Below are 12,680 nucleotides of genomic sequence, written 5' to 3'. Positions count from 1 at the left end.
TTAACTGCAGAGCTTTAATCAAGTCTATGCAAAACGGACGAGCATACTCGTCCTTGGCACTTAAGGGGTTAATGGCTAGCAACACGGTAAGTAAAACTGCAGTGTTGTGATCACTGAGCACATGGTCTTGAAAGGGTCTCTGGTATTTCTAAAAGAAATCGCTTATCGTTAATCCTTGGCCCCACTAATGTGCAACAACCTCTGGACCATTCCAAAGCTGTAAACATGAGTAGATCACACCCACTTCCTGTAATCTCAGCTGTGAGAGTGTCGGCTAATTTCTAAATTAGAATATACAGGGCAAAGATTCCTTGTGCATGAAAAAAAAAATCCATTGCTACTACATATGTGTTCCAAAGCGGCGTTTGCCCTTAATATTACCATGCATTTCCTTGTGGGAGACTGACACCAGACGCCACACGCAGCTGCCGAGCTGCGTATCACAAAACATTTCGTATGGGTTTACCATGTACAGAAGGTCCCGAGAATTGATTTTGGCTGCCCCCGGCCTGACTATTGCACCCCAACACCGAGAACTCTTGTGTTGCTCACGTGTTGCTTTTGTTGGTGAGCCTATTTTTAGGTGCACATAGTCAAGGTCACAGAGAGAATCTTGCAGCCATTCTATTGTGTGGTTCCAAAAAGAAGAGGGTATTTGCAGACGCGTGAACCATGCACCCAGCTGGCGCCGTCCTTCACCTTTCCAAAGGGGGGCACTGGGAACACATATCACTCATTCACTGGAGCCTGGAGTGAGAACCCCAACAGCTATGCCGGGGATTTTCCCGAGCTATGAAACAAAAAGGAACTTAACTATCTACGCACACAGATCCCATTAGCAGGCTACTATCTCGCTGGAACTTAACATTGCACAACGATTTGCTTTCTATGTATTTCAGATCGTGTGACGCGAGCAGATATCTATTTCAGCCACAATCGCAAAATCAGGCTTCAGGTGAAAATCAAACATGGGCAGCTTATAATAGGCTCATGCGTTTAACTTGATTTTGTTGGCGTCTAAGCAGATGGCACTCGGATTTACTGTCTGGTCGTGTCGGGGACTGTGCATTGCCTGTGGTGATGTGTACTGATCCAGTTTGAAGACGTATGAAAGCAACAGTGATTTGAGTCCACCTTCACAGTCAGCCTGGTGACGCCTGCAGCGTATCCGCCCACCTTCTAGCGAACACGGCAACATCCTTGAACACCACAGTTGTCAAAGCGAACCCTTCGTGCGGTCCAAAGGAATGAATTTTGATTGTTGTTTACGACGGTTGTGTTTTGGTTTTTGGTCGCGGTGTATGAAACAGTGGAAAGGGTGTTGGCGTGAGCAGGTGAGTTGTTTTTTTGTCATTCAGAGTGATTTGTATGTGCTAGCCAAACGACTGGTATTTGTGGTGATATTTTGGTGGTGCTAGGGCAGGGCTCTGAAACATCTGGTGGGAAATGTCTCCCATGGCTCCTCACTATTGACTGAGCTGGCCGGGGCTCACGGAAGTTATAATCCAAAACATCTGGATAGCCAAAGGTTGCAGCCTCCTTTCTCTGCAGTGGTTTCTAAAAACGTGTTGCTTGTGTTCTGCAATGACCGAAAATGGTGGGTTTATTTTTAGTGGCATCCAGTTAACTCCGCATTTCTACAGGTTGTGCTACACGGTACATGTTGCGGGACTGTGACAACCACAGTCAGCAGTAGGGGTGAGAAAATGTATCTTGTCCGTGTGAATTTGTTTAGAATGGCTATTGAGCAGGATCTCAACATCGGCAGAAAGGATGTGCTTAACATGTTGTTTTTGTTTGCCCACCCAAAAGGTGATTTCGAAGCCAATAGTACCATTGAAATGCTTTTTCTATCCTGTGTCAATCTCTTGGCTGCATTGCATTTCTTTCTGACTGGTTCTCTTCAGAGGGACGTAGCTATGGCAGATGGGAGACGTCAGTCAGTCAATTAAAATCCTGTAACCATTAATTGGAAATATTGTGAAACTAATATAGCGTTGTATTGCCCTCCATTACATCCATGCAGCACTTGTCAAAGAGAAACGTGCTGCTCGCTCCATTGCGGGATTTCCTGATGTAGTTGGCACCATTGGCTGGAGAGATGCCAGGCTGCTTAACTTATGTGCACATGCACGAATGTTCAGGGGCCACCAATCTACGTGCTCCATAAACGTGCACATATCTTCATCCACTGCACTGCTACCTTTCCTGGCTAGGCACATGACTCCTCCATATGTTCTTATGTATTCATATAATATATATATATATATAGCAGTATCCATGGTGGGCTGAGCTCAGTGCCACCCCAGAAGAATTGGCTTCTAGATGCGCAGAAGCACATTGCTCAGAGCTCAATCTCTTTGTTTCTTGAGATTTCAACTTCTCTTCTACCTTTCTTGTTCATACCTATGCTTGTATATTATTTTTCGTATGAGAAGTGTGTAAATGTGTATATTCACGTGTATGTGCATATGTACACACATGTGCACACTACGTATGTTCATAACTCCATAAAGAGGCGTAGATACACAGTAGCGTTGATATATAGACACATATGAATATGTACATATTAAACTTTCTAATACATGTCTGTACTTAAACATGTGTGCTGATATGTATGTCTGTATACACAATCTATGCTATCCCATGTGTGTCTGTGCTTTGTTTGCATATACATATGCACATGACTTTGTATACATGTACATGTACACATACATATATATGCATGTTAACATGCATGAGCATATTTATTTATTTATTTGCATTTGTATAGCGCACCTGCAGCCCAGAGGCATTGTGGCGCTGTTACATGAGGTGTATAAACATTTTTCAGTAGGAAGGTTACATGTGACCGTAAGGTCTCTTAGTTGCAGGTACATAAGTCAGCAGTAATACATACACAGTTTAGTCGGACATAAGAAAGCAATTGAGTGGTATTAGGTGAAGAGTTTTGTTTTGATTGCTTTGCGGAAGGCTTGGTGAGACTCAATCAGTGTTAGTTTGGGTGGAAGGGCATTCCATTGTGTGGCGGCTATCGTGGGGAAGCTGGATCCGCCTGCACAGGCCTTTTTAGTTCTAGGAACAAGGATAAGGTTGGAGTATCCCTCTCTGAGAGGTCTGGTGGTGGTGTGTTTGACAATTCTATGGACAAGGTATGGAGGAGCAGCATCGTGGAGGCATTTGTGTGCCAAGGACAGCATACATTTGTATATGTGTATATTTATGAACACATGTATATGCACAGATATACATATCTCCAATGTGTCAGTTGTACGTGCACAGACAGTATGTACGTATAGACACGCACACACACATACACATACACATACACATACACATACACATACATACACATATACTTAGTACACATATACATATACACATATACTTAGTACTGAAGACTTATTGGGACAGTTCAGCTGTGATCATTTTTAGCAGTGATTATCCAGGTAAAGTAACTTTTCTCCTTTTTAGATAAGGGACAGTAGTTGTTCTGTGAAATCCTAGCTACGTACGCAATCCAGAACCATGCTGGTGTGTCTGAGGGTAGATACAATGTGGTACACATAAAGAAAAGAAACACTATAGAGAGAACATTTTGGGCAGGGGTGCAGCTAGGTCTGTGTGGAGAAGACACGTGCAGGTGCACATGTGGTACCATGCTTGTCCTGAATAAAAATCCATTGAATGAATGCATGAAGTCCAGTAGTTAATGGGGCCCACATTTTTGCCATGTTACATTTTTGACAGGTGCGAACATTCACTGGGTGTCCTTAGTCCCGCCCCCCCTTATGATATGGTTTGATATTGACTTGATGTACATTTAATTTAAAATGAATATCAAAGATGAAATCTATTTCATATCAAACGTGTATTTTTTTATATAAAGTGTTTTTTTTGTTTTATATCAAAAGGAATATAAATTGAATATAAGATTTATATAAAAATGTGGGCTGGGAGCACTTGTGTGCTCTGCTGCCTGTTGGAGGTCAAAGTGAGTTGTGAGGAGATAGACTGCAAATGTTAGGGTTTTGTCGTGGTGACGCGTTGATGACATCTGAGTGGGTTTGGCTTTGTATATATTATTGATAAGCCTTTGAATAATGTTTATATGTACTTATATTGTTTGCATATAATGTTACCGTCATTGGTAACAGTTTTTATATAGATGCAGTCTAAAGCTAGGCCAAGTGTCTGATGCATCATTTTATAACAATTTTCTATAGATTTAATATAAAAGAAGGTTGTGTTATTTAAGGCATGCCATCATAATTTTAAAATGTAAAGGAGAGGCTTGAGTTATAATTAGGGCTGGGAGGGTTTAGGCATTTTAAAGTGAATAGAAGCATTATAAAAATGTATAGATGTGAATAAAAGGGTGTTTTTTATATTGGGTTGAGCAGGGGGAAATATAGGACAGAAAAGCAGAGCTATGGGTTTAAATAAAAACACTGTGAGAATATATATTTTACTAACATTATACTTGATAGAAGGAAAATAGAGTTTGGTAAACAAAGGGCACTTTACAGGATTGAGACCAACAAGTTGTAAGCTGTTTTCTTTGCCAGTGTAACATGTATTTTTTACAGAGTGACAAACATTTGCATTTGTTAGCCAACCAAAAGTGTTATCCTATTTGAAACTTTCATGGCTGTAAAACACGTCTGTGTGTTTATAAATAAAATGACAGCATTCTGTGGCATTGGATTTAGCTATTTAAAAAACCCACTGTGGGGCTCATTACAAGTCCGGCGGTAACCGGGTAGGTACTACCGGCAGGTTGCTGCCTGACCTGTAATGATTTACCAGCGCCAGGCTTGCTGGAAAGACCACAAAGACAGGCGCCGCTACCATGGAAGCACAGGCACCGTTACTAACAGTGCCGGTGCTTCTGTGATGGTCTGCCTACGATTGTCGCTGTATCCGGCAGGGTCTGCTCGGTTGGACACAGCGGCTCCAGCAGGCAGACTTGTAGTTTGCCGGTCCGGAAACAACAGTGCCAGTAGCTTACCGGCACTGTTGTTTCCAGACCAGTAAACTTGTAATGAGGACCAGTGTTAATGAAAAACACAGCTGTAGGCCCATAGGCAGACATGCAACCTTTGAAAATATAGGCTGACAAAGCGGCACTATGGGTTTAAAAAACAGCTTTGTTGCAATGCCTGAGAATATATATTTTACCAACATTAAAACATGTTAGATTGGAAACAGATGTTGGCAAAAAGCCATTGTCCAATGGCTTCTAAATACAGACCTATGCAGGAAGAAGGGGGCTATGCTTGGCTATTCTACTGACAGGGTGTCACACACACACACACACACACACACACACACACGCACGCACGCACGCACGCACGCACGCACGCACGCACACACACGCACGCACGCACGCACGCACACAAACACACACACACACACACCCCCCCCCCCCCCCTCCCGAGACGCTCACAGCTGATCCAGCAAATTTACACATGACGACACAGCCCCATGAAGTCTGGCTCAGCTGAGTTCTGTTTTCAGGCAGCCAGCAGGATGATGTAATGCTGCAACTGTGACTTGCAAAAATATATGGGCAGGGTTATATGCACACGCTGTGTTATCTTCAAGTGTCAAGGTGTTATCTAGAATATTTTTCTGCAGAATAAGCGTGACTAATAAACTACAGGGCTGAGTCATACTATGTGTGCAGAATATCTCAAGCTGCAGACTGCCGATAACGGGCCACAGACGGTGTGGGACCATCTATACGGTCTTTAAAAAACAGCCTTTGGAAGCCGGCAAGAAATATCACTTTGAAGTCACTGAGGATTGTCCCTGTGTCCTGGATCATTGGATTTTTGCTATCTGCAAGCCTTATTTTTATCAAAGAAAAAATTTGAAGGTAAGTTGGATTACACATTTGAAATGAGGGAGCAAACATTTTTTTTATGCGCGTCTATGATGTGTTTCTATTTAGAGGATGAGAGTGGCTGGGAAGATTTAGTATTTCTTGCAAAGTTGTTTTTGATTTATCTGCAGCTGGTTTTCTGACATGGCAGCCTGTGTTTATAAGTGTGACATATTTATATGGTCTTTCAATCTAAAGAACAGTATTGTTTAGTGGTGCTGAGAACGTGTACCAATGCACTTACATGTGTTTTCTGAATTTGGCAGGTTATCTAGGGTAATGTGTACACATCTTTGTAAGTGTTTATACCTCAGTTATTTAATAGTCCATCACCTAAATAATAAAACCTCTATAGTTAGAGGGTTTCAAATTTGAAACGTCATATTCTGGATAGATACACGCTTAGTCGCTTTTGGGGCAAAATATAGCTCTTTTTTAAAAACACAATTCTGAGACAAATTATAACATTGTCAGGCTAGAGTTAAGCTATGCGAGAACCTACATGCCATAAACTGTCTTTGGAATGTAGCTGGTGGGATAAGAAAGGCTTAATCTATACTCGTGTTTATATTGCTATGGGGTTATGCCAAGCTCATCAAACTTGTTTCTAGATAGTGTTCTAGGGAAAAGACTTTATGTAGGCTGTCAAAGGGAGAGACAGCATTCTAATGGTAAATTAAACCTAGTGCTAGGCCTTATCTCTACATGCAAAGCTGACTGCAAAGTGTCTATGTTTCAGAGGTCAGTGCGCACAGTAATGCCAGTTGTGTACCTCTGTAAATATTCATTATAAAACAATGTGACAAGTCATGTTGCTTTATGCGATTATTTGAGATTTTATTTAATGCTGAGGCCCGACTGCATCTGTGCAAACTTCGCTTAGCACAGGCTATATGGGGTATTGTGAAGTGGCACATTGCACATGGGCTAATAGGACTCTTTGTGAAACAGAATATACATTATGGAGAAATAAAAGTGAAGACAGTTTTTTTTTGTCACACAACCAAACAAGGATGTTTATTTAAACAATGTTACATGTGTATTCAGGGTTGGTCCCTGTATAAACACGGTTTAGAAAAAAAAGGCATTGACAAAGCTGATAGCCCTCCTGGCCTTTTACATAGGCATAGTGATGTTGCTTATAGCAAACAGAAATGCATGGTGAATGTTATACTTTGGGCTTTTATTTCATAACAAAATTTGTGTTTTTGAAGAATAGTTTTCCTTGTGGGAGCGATCTGAATTTAAATATCGGGTGCGCAGAGAATACATTTTATGCAAGCGCTACAAGTTTTGAGGAGGGCTGTGTGTATTCAAGGCTGATGTATTAAGGCTATTGGGAGGATAGCTCAGGGGCATCATGCTTGTCTTGAAAGCAAGACAATGCAGAGCAACACAGGTTCGATCCACCTTTAGAAACATATGGGTATTAAGCACGCTATAAATAACCCATTTTAATTACAATTACATTATATTAATTTAGAATTTGGGCCTTGTTGGAGAGCACAATTTATAAGTGGGGCCAAAGCTGCTTTAATGGCCCAGTTGTCCAATGAGGCCCTGTTGTCTGATATTTCGTAAGAAATACATTATATTAATTTAAACCTCGGGCTGTTGGGACTCAGGTACTGTGTGCTTTCTTAAATGTGTGGAAAGAATTCAAAATGTTTTTACATTTTAGAAGAAAAAAACTTCGCCAAAGTAATAGCCGGGAGTTTATATAGGCAGAGTGAAGCAAAAATGGACAATGTCACATTTGTGTTTTTGAAGAATAGTCTGCCTCACGGTAGCGATCTGAATTTAAATATCCGGTGTGTAGAGAATATATTTTATGCAAGCTCTACAAGTTTTGAGGAGGGCTGTGCTTACAGCCAGAATTTGAGGCTGATCTATTAATTACATTATATTAATTTAGACCTTGGGCCTGGTTGGAGAGCACAATTTATTAATGGGGCCATAGCTGATTTAATGGCCCTATTATCCAGTGTTTTGTAATAAGTACATTATATTAATTTAAACCTCTGGCTCTTGGTATTCATGTGCAGAGTGCTTTCTTAATTGTGTGCCACAAATTTAAAATATATATTTGCAATATACATTGCCAACCTTTATAAAATAATGACACTTTTGCCAATGTGTCACAGATCAGACTGGTGGTTGACATTTTTAAGGCTGCCAAGAATCAGTGTGTTATATTTGGGCTCAAGGTGTGCTTGGTTGTTATAATGTTTTAAGATGTTGAATATTGAACTGCGCTATGATATGATATTATATGATAGTTTATTTATATAGCGCCTATACACAATGTGTTTCAAAGCGCTTCAAGGCCAGGGAGGGAACAAGGGAAAATACAATACCTTCTTACAGGCCAGGAACCGTAAGGATGGGAAATTAACTATCGTACTCAGCCTGACGACATTTCAGATAGTGAAAGAGCTACGACATACATAAGGAAGGGAGGAGGCGAGTGGGAAGGAAATGGAAATAGACAGGCGACTCCCTTACTAGGCCTGACAACATTTCTGGTAGAGCTGGAGAAAAACAAAAGGTCAGGGAGAGGGGTGCAGAAAGGGAGGGGAGGAACAAAACAAGCGACTATCGTACTCAGCCTGATGACATTTCAGATAGTGCTGGGGGGGGAGAATGGGAGTGGGGAGGGGACAGACGAGGTTGCTATCATACTAGCTCCAGGAACAATTCTGATAAAGTAAGTGCATAGAAGAAAGTAAGGAGAGGATATATATGCATATATATGTTATAAATGTGCTGAATATTATAATCCACTGATCGTATATTTTTAATATTTTTTATAGAAATGTCTCTCAACAATTGGATGTTGCAGCAGGTCGTTTCTGGAAAAACAGCCTATGGGGGTGGATGTTTTGAGGCACGAGAATGGTGCTTGGGGTACCGACAAACCATCATGGTCTCTGCACTATTCCAGCACTCTGTGTGGTATGTGGACCTTTGCAATCGGTAGACACTGATGTCTGTGGATCTAGGAATGTTCATGGATGTGTCTGATGAGTTCACAGAATCATCGAGGATGGATCTGCACAGCAAAGAATTATGGAGTGTGCCATTCGGTGGTTCTCAGGGGAATTCAAGCCACAAAGACATGGGGGTGCCACCGACAATGGACAATGGCATTTGGGCTAGTTTAAGGAGCCCCAGCAACAAGGGTTATGGAAATGTCTTAAGAAAGAAGCTGGGTTTTTGGACCCCATCACTATCCACAAGCACAAGGCATAGAAGGGGTGATGGCGCCCATTGCTCCGTCATCACCAAGGGTTATACACCAGAGGAGCTGCAGCTACCAAGATATCAATCAAAATGTGCTACAACTAGTGGTTCTCCAGAACCAGCACTGCAGAATATGAAGCAATGTTTTGATTCATCCTGATTGTTGATCATAAGGGCCCAAGGAATGGCTGTGGGGTCCAACGATCGAAGTTGTTGTTTTTCTGATTCATCCAAGGGGCAAGAGGAATGTCTGAGGGCCCCAGAGCAAGGAGGTGTTCTTTTTTGATTCATACAAGGGGCCCAAGCAATGTCTGTGGGCCCCCAAAGCTTGGTGTTCTTTTATTGATTCATCCAAGGGGCCAGAGGAATGTCTGGAGTGCCCTCAGGCTTGGAGCTGTTCTTTTGATTTATTACTGGGCCGCTGGATTGCCTGAGGCCCCAAAGAGCAGAGTTGTTCTTTTATCTTTTACAAACAGGTGTCATGGAATGGCTGTCAAACAGCAACCCAATGTTTTTTTACAGGAGCGATTGGCTGGCTCGCTATATGCTGAATGAATTATTATAACTTCTAAAGCTATGCTGGGTGTGATATACAGTGTAAGGGTTTATACAGTTTTAAGGGTTTTATCATGTTTTTTGTTTACAGCTTTTAGCTATGTAGAGGATGCCGAGCATTTCATTTCTAAATGTTTATGTAGCGATTTAACAGCAAACAGAAATTCACAGATACAGTAGTGTTTGTTTTATCAACTTCTAGAAGATTGAAAGGCTAAACACCCGCTGTTTTTAACCACATCCAAGAAGCTTGCACTCAGATATCTCTACATATTTTGTTAATGCTCAGCTATTTGTCATCATCAATACCAGGCTACAACATCCCTTCGCCTGTGTGCTGGCTGGACCTTCCAGCTGCGGCAAGAGTTATTTTGTCAAAAAAAACCTTTCGAAAATGTCCACACAGCGATATCACATAGACCCGCAAATAATATTTTCTTTTACAGTTACTGGCAACCACTTTACAACTTCTTGCAACAGCAGTTTAAACACCTGTGGTTTGTAAAAGGTATGCGTGAGAGTCTCAACGACGATTGTTTATTTCCACCAAGCATGGTGAATATGATAATTTATTATGGACGATTTGATGACCGATGGGCGTCTGAACGCCGAACTAGAAAAGTCCTTTACTCAATATTCTGATCATCGCAATCTAAGTTTTGTTATATCAGGGCAAGAGAAACAGATCTATAACGCTAAAAGCTAGTTATATAGTGTTATTTTAACCCCCCCGTGATAAATAACAATTAGCGGTGATAGCCAGCCAGATGTATCTGAGCAAAAAGCATTTTTTTCCTGGAGGCTTTTGAAGACATGACCAGTAAACCCTACAGATATCTCCTGGTTGATTTAAAAATAACTGCTTGAGAGGATTATAGATTGTACACCAATATAGTCCCCCGGGATTACCCGCTGTTTATATACCAAAAAAGACATCCAAAAAACAACATAAAGTGCAATATGGCGTCAGTAGCCGGTCACCCTTTCACCATGTCGACACGCATATGAAGAAATGTTGCACTGCTGAAAAGACTTGTATATGCCACCCCTCAACTTGTATATGCCACCCCTCAACAACACAAGGCCATTCTAGCCGCGTGCTATGATGATTCGGTGGCTGCTATTTCGGAGATTGCTCAGAATACTTCAAAGGAACACGTCCCCCTAACACACCGTCAAATAAGTGTGTTGAAAAAGAAAAAAGCATCATCAAGAAACTGAGCAATATGCAAATCTCCCTAAGGGCTAAAAGAAAGGTGGTTTTGCAGGCCAGTGGGTTCATAGGATTGCTCATAGTCAGAGCCCTACCGCTAATCACCAACTTGCTCAGAGGACAATAATGGAACACATCTATAAAATGTATTTGGTGGACAAGCTTCAGTTAGAAAGCCTGACGACTTCCATACTCGCGCCAGATCAACTAGAAATGAAGTATGTTTTAAACAGATCTCATTAAGCGGCGCATGATAAAGCAGCCTTATATTAGAATATTCTGCATAAATACTTAAACCACGTCTGACGCGTCGATGCAGAGAAAAACAAACTAACTCTATGCATGGCGCCCGAAGAATCTAGCAGTGTGAAGTCTCCACCAGAGGCAGATCTGGTTGTGGCTGATGTGGTAAACACTTTTTGCCAACGCTATAGACCTAACACTGAACTATTGCTACATAAGATGAAACTCGGAAAGGATGTGGCCGCGTGGGCTCAAAGGGGAGAGTTTATTTCTAAAATCAGGATTTTAAAGGGTTCAATCCCGCACAATCTAGTACTGGGTGTTACAAACAGGCACCCTATCTCTATACTAAATGCCCCCATCGGCTGGAACAAGTTTATGCAAGTGATCGCTGATTTAAATATTTCAACTTAATCGTGGGTAATGTCGCCCAATGATGCAGTCTGGAATGGCTAAAAACGGGGGCTTCTGCAACTCCTCGCCAAGAACAAAGTCATTTACCCACCCCGTCATGCATGACTCTGAAATGTTTAGGCCACACCGAAGGCATGACAGGTTATCTAATAATGCAGGGGTCGCCATTGTTGAATGTGTCTTCTTTGCTATATTGTGGTATAACATTTTTTCTCTTTGTATTAAATATGTCTTTTTTTATTAATAAATGTTTTCAAGTTATAAACCCGACTGGTTCTTTATTATGTTATCTTATATAGTATCTTATATCTTATATAGTATGTATAATAACGCACAATGCTTGTTTAAAAAAAAAAGCTATTATATTGATACATGTATCACTGCATAGACACTCCACATTTACATTTTTGCCACACTGTAAACATTTTGCGTGATCTATGCACATTATGGAACTCCATGGGAGTTGGGACCCGGAAGCACCGGCAGTATTGCTAACAGTGGTGGTGCTTCCATAACAACTCTGCATACTGGGGATCGTTGCACACGGCAGGTCAGACCTGCGGGCGCAACAGCCCCGGAAGGCATTGTTGGAGTATGGCTGTCCAAAAAGGGCGTTGGTAAGATGCGACCCGCACCCTTATTTCTGGTCCGCCACACTTAGAATGATGCCCATAGTCTGTTCAATCTCTGGCGTATATGGGGTGTTGCAGGAAGTGCGCTAATCTGTCAAACACTGTTAGCACTTCTCCCTCGAGCCGCAGAGCTATCCAATATGTTCAACCCCGGGCCCGAGGATCATTGTTCACCACCAGGCTAACCGGCCTATTCCTGTGGAGGTGCTTGGGACATGTTTCACTGGCATACACACCGTGCAAATGTTTTCTGAGTGTGTTTATGTTTATGCAAAAATCCTTTTGTCTGTAGAGTATCCATTAAGTGCCAAAAAGTATGTTTCTTTGTGTGTTGATCTCGAGAACGCTATTGAAAATGCTCCACACTAGCAGGGGGTGTGTGGCGGTTAGGCTTCTTTCAAACTTCGTTTCAGCCCATAGGTTTCTGCTCCTCATGGGGTTGAAATACCCTGCTGATGCGTTATCAGGTTTTAGATCAAAGGCCAGTAGGGTA

General features: G+C 41.7%; 1 protein-coding gene and 1 long non-coding RNA gene across 2 annotated transcripts in view; both read left to right on the top strand.

The window, feature by feature from the left end:
• MCTP1 (multiple C2 and transmembrane domain containing 1) overlaps positions 1-12,680 on the top strand; it is a 3,303,831-nt gene that overhangs the window by 161,151 nt on the left and 3,130,000 nt on the right. The window lies entirely within an intron of this gene.
• On the top strand, positions 5,615-11,820 carry LOC138511762 (uncharacterized). Its single transcript, XR_011280676.1, has 2 exons — positions 5,615-5,881; positions 8,701-11,820. It is a non-coding gene; the product is annotated as an uncharacterized lncRNA (long non-coding RNA).

This window comes from Ambystoma mexicanum, chromosome 6p (genome assembly GCF_040938575.1).
Source record: "Ambystoma mexicanum isolate Mex_15411 chromosome 6p, UKY_AmexF1_1, whole genome shotgun sequence".
NCBI classification, from domain to species: Eukaryota; Metazoa; Chordata; class Amphibia; order Caudata; family Ambystomatidae; genus Ambystoma; species Ambystoma mexicanum.
This window is presented reverse-complemented; position numbering and strand designations above follow the sequence as displayed.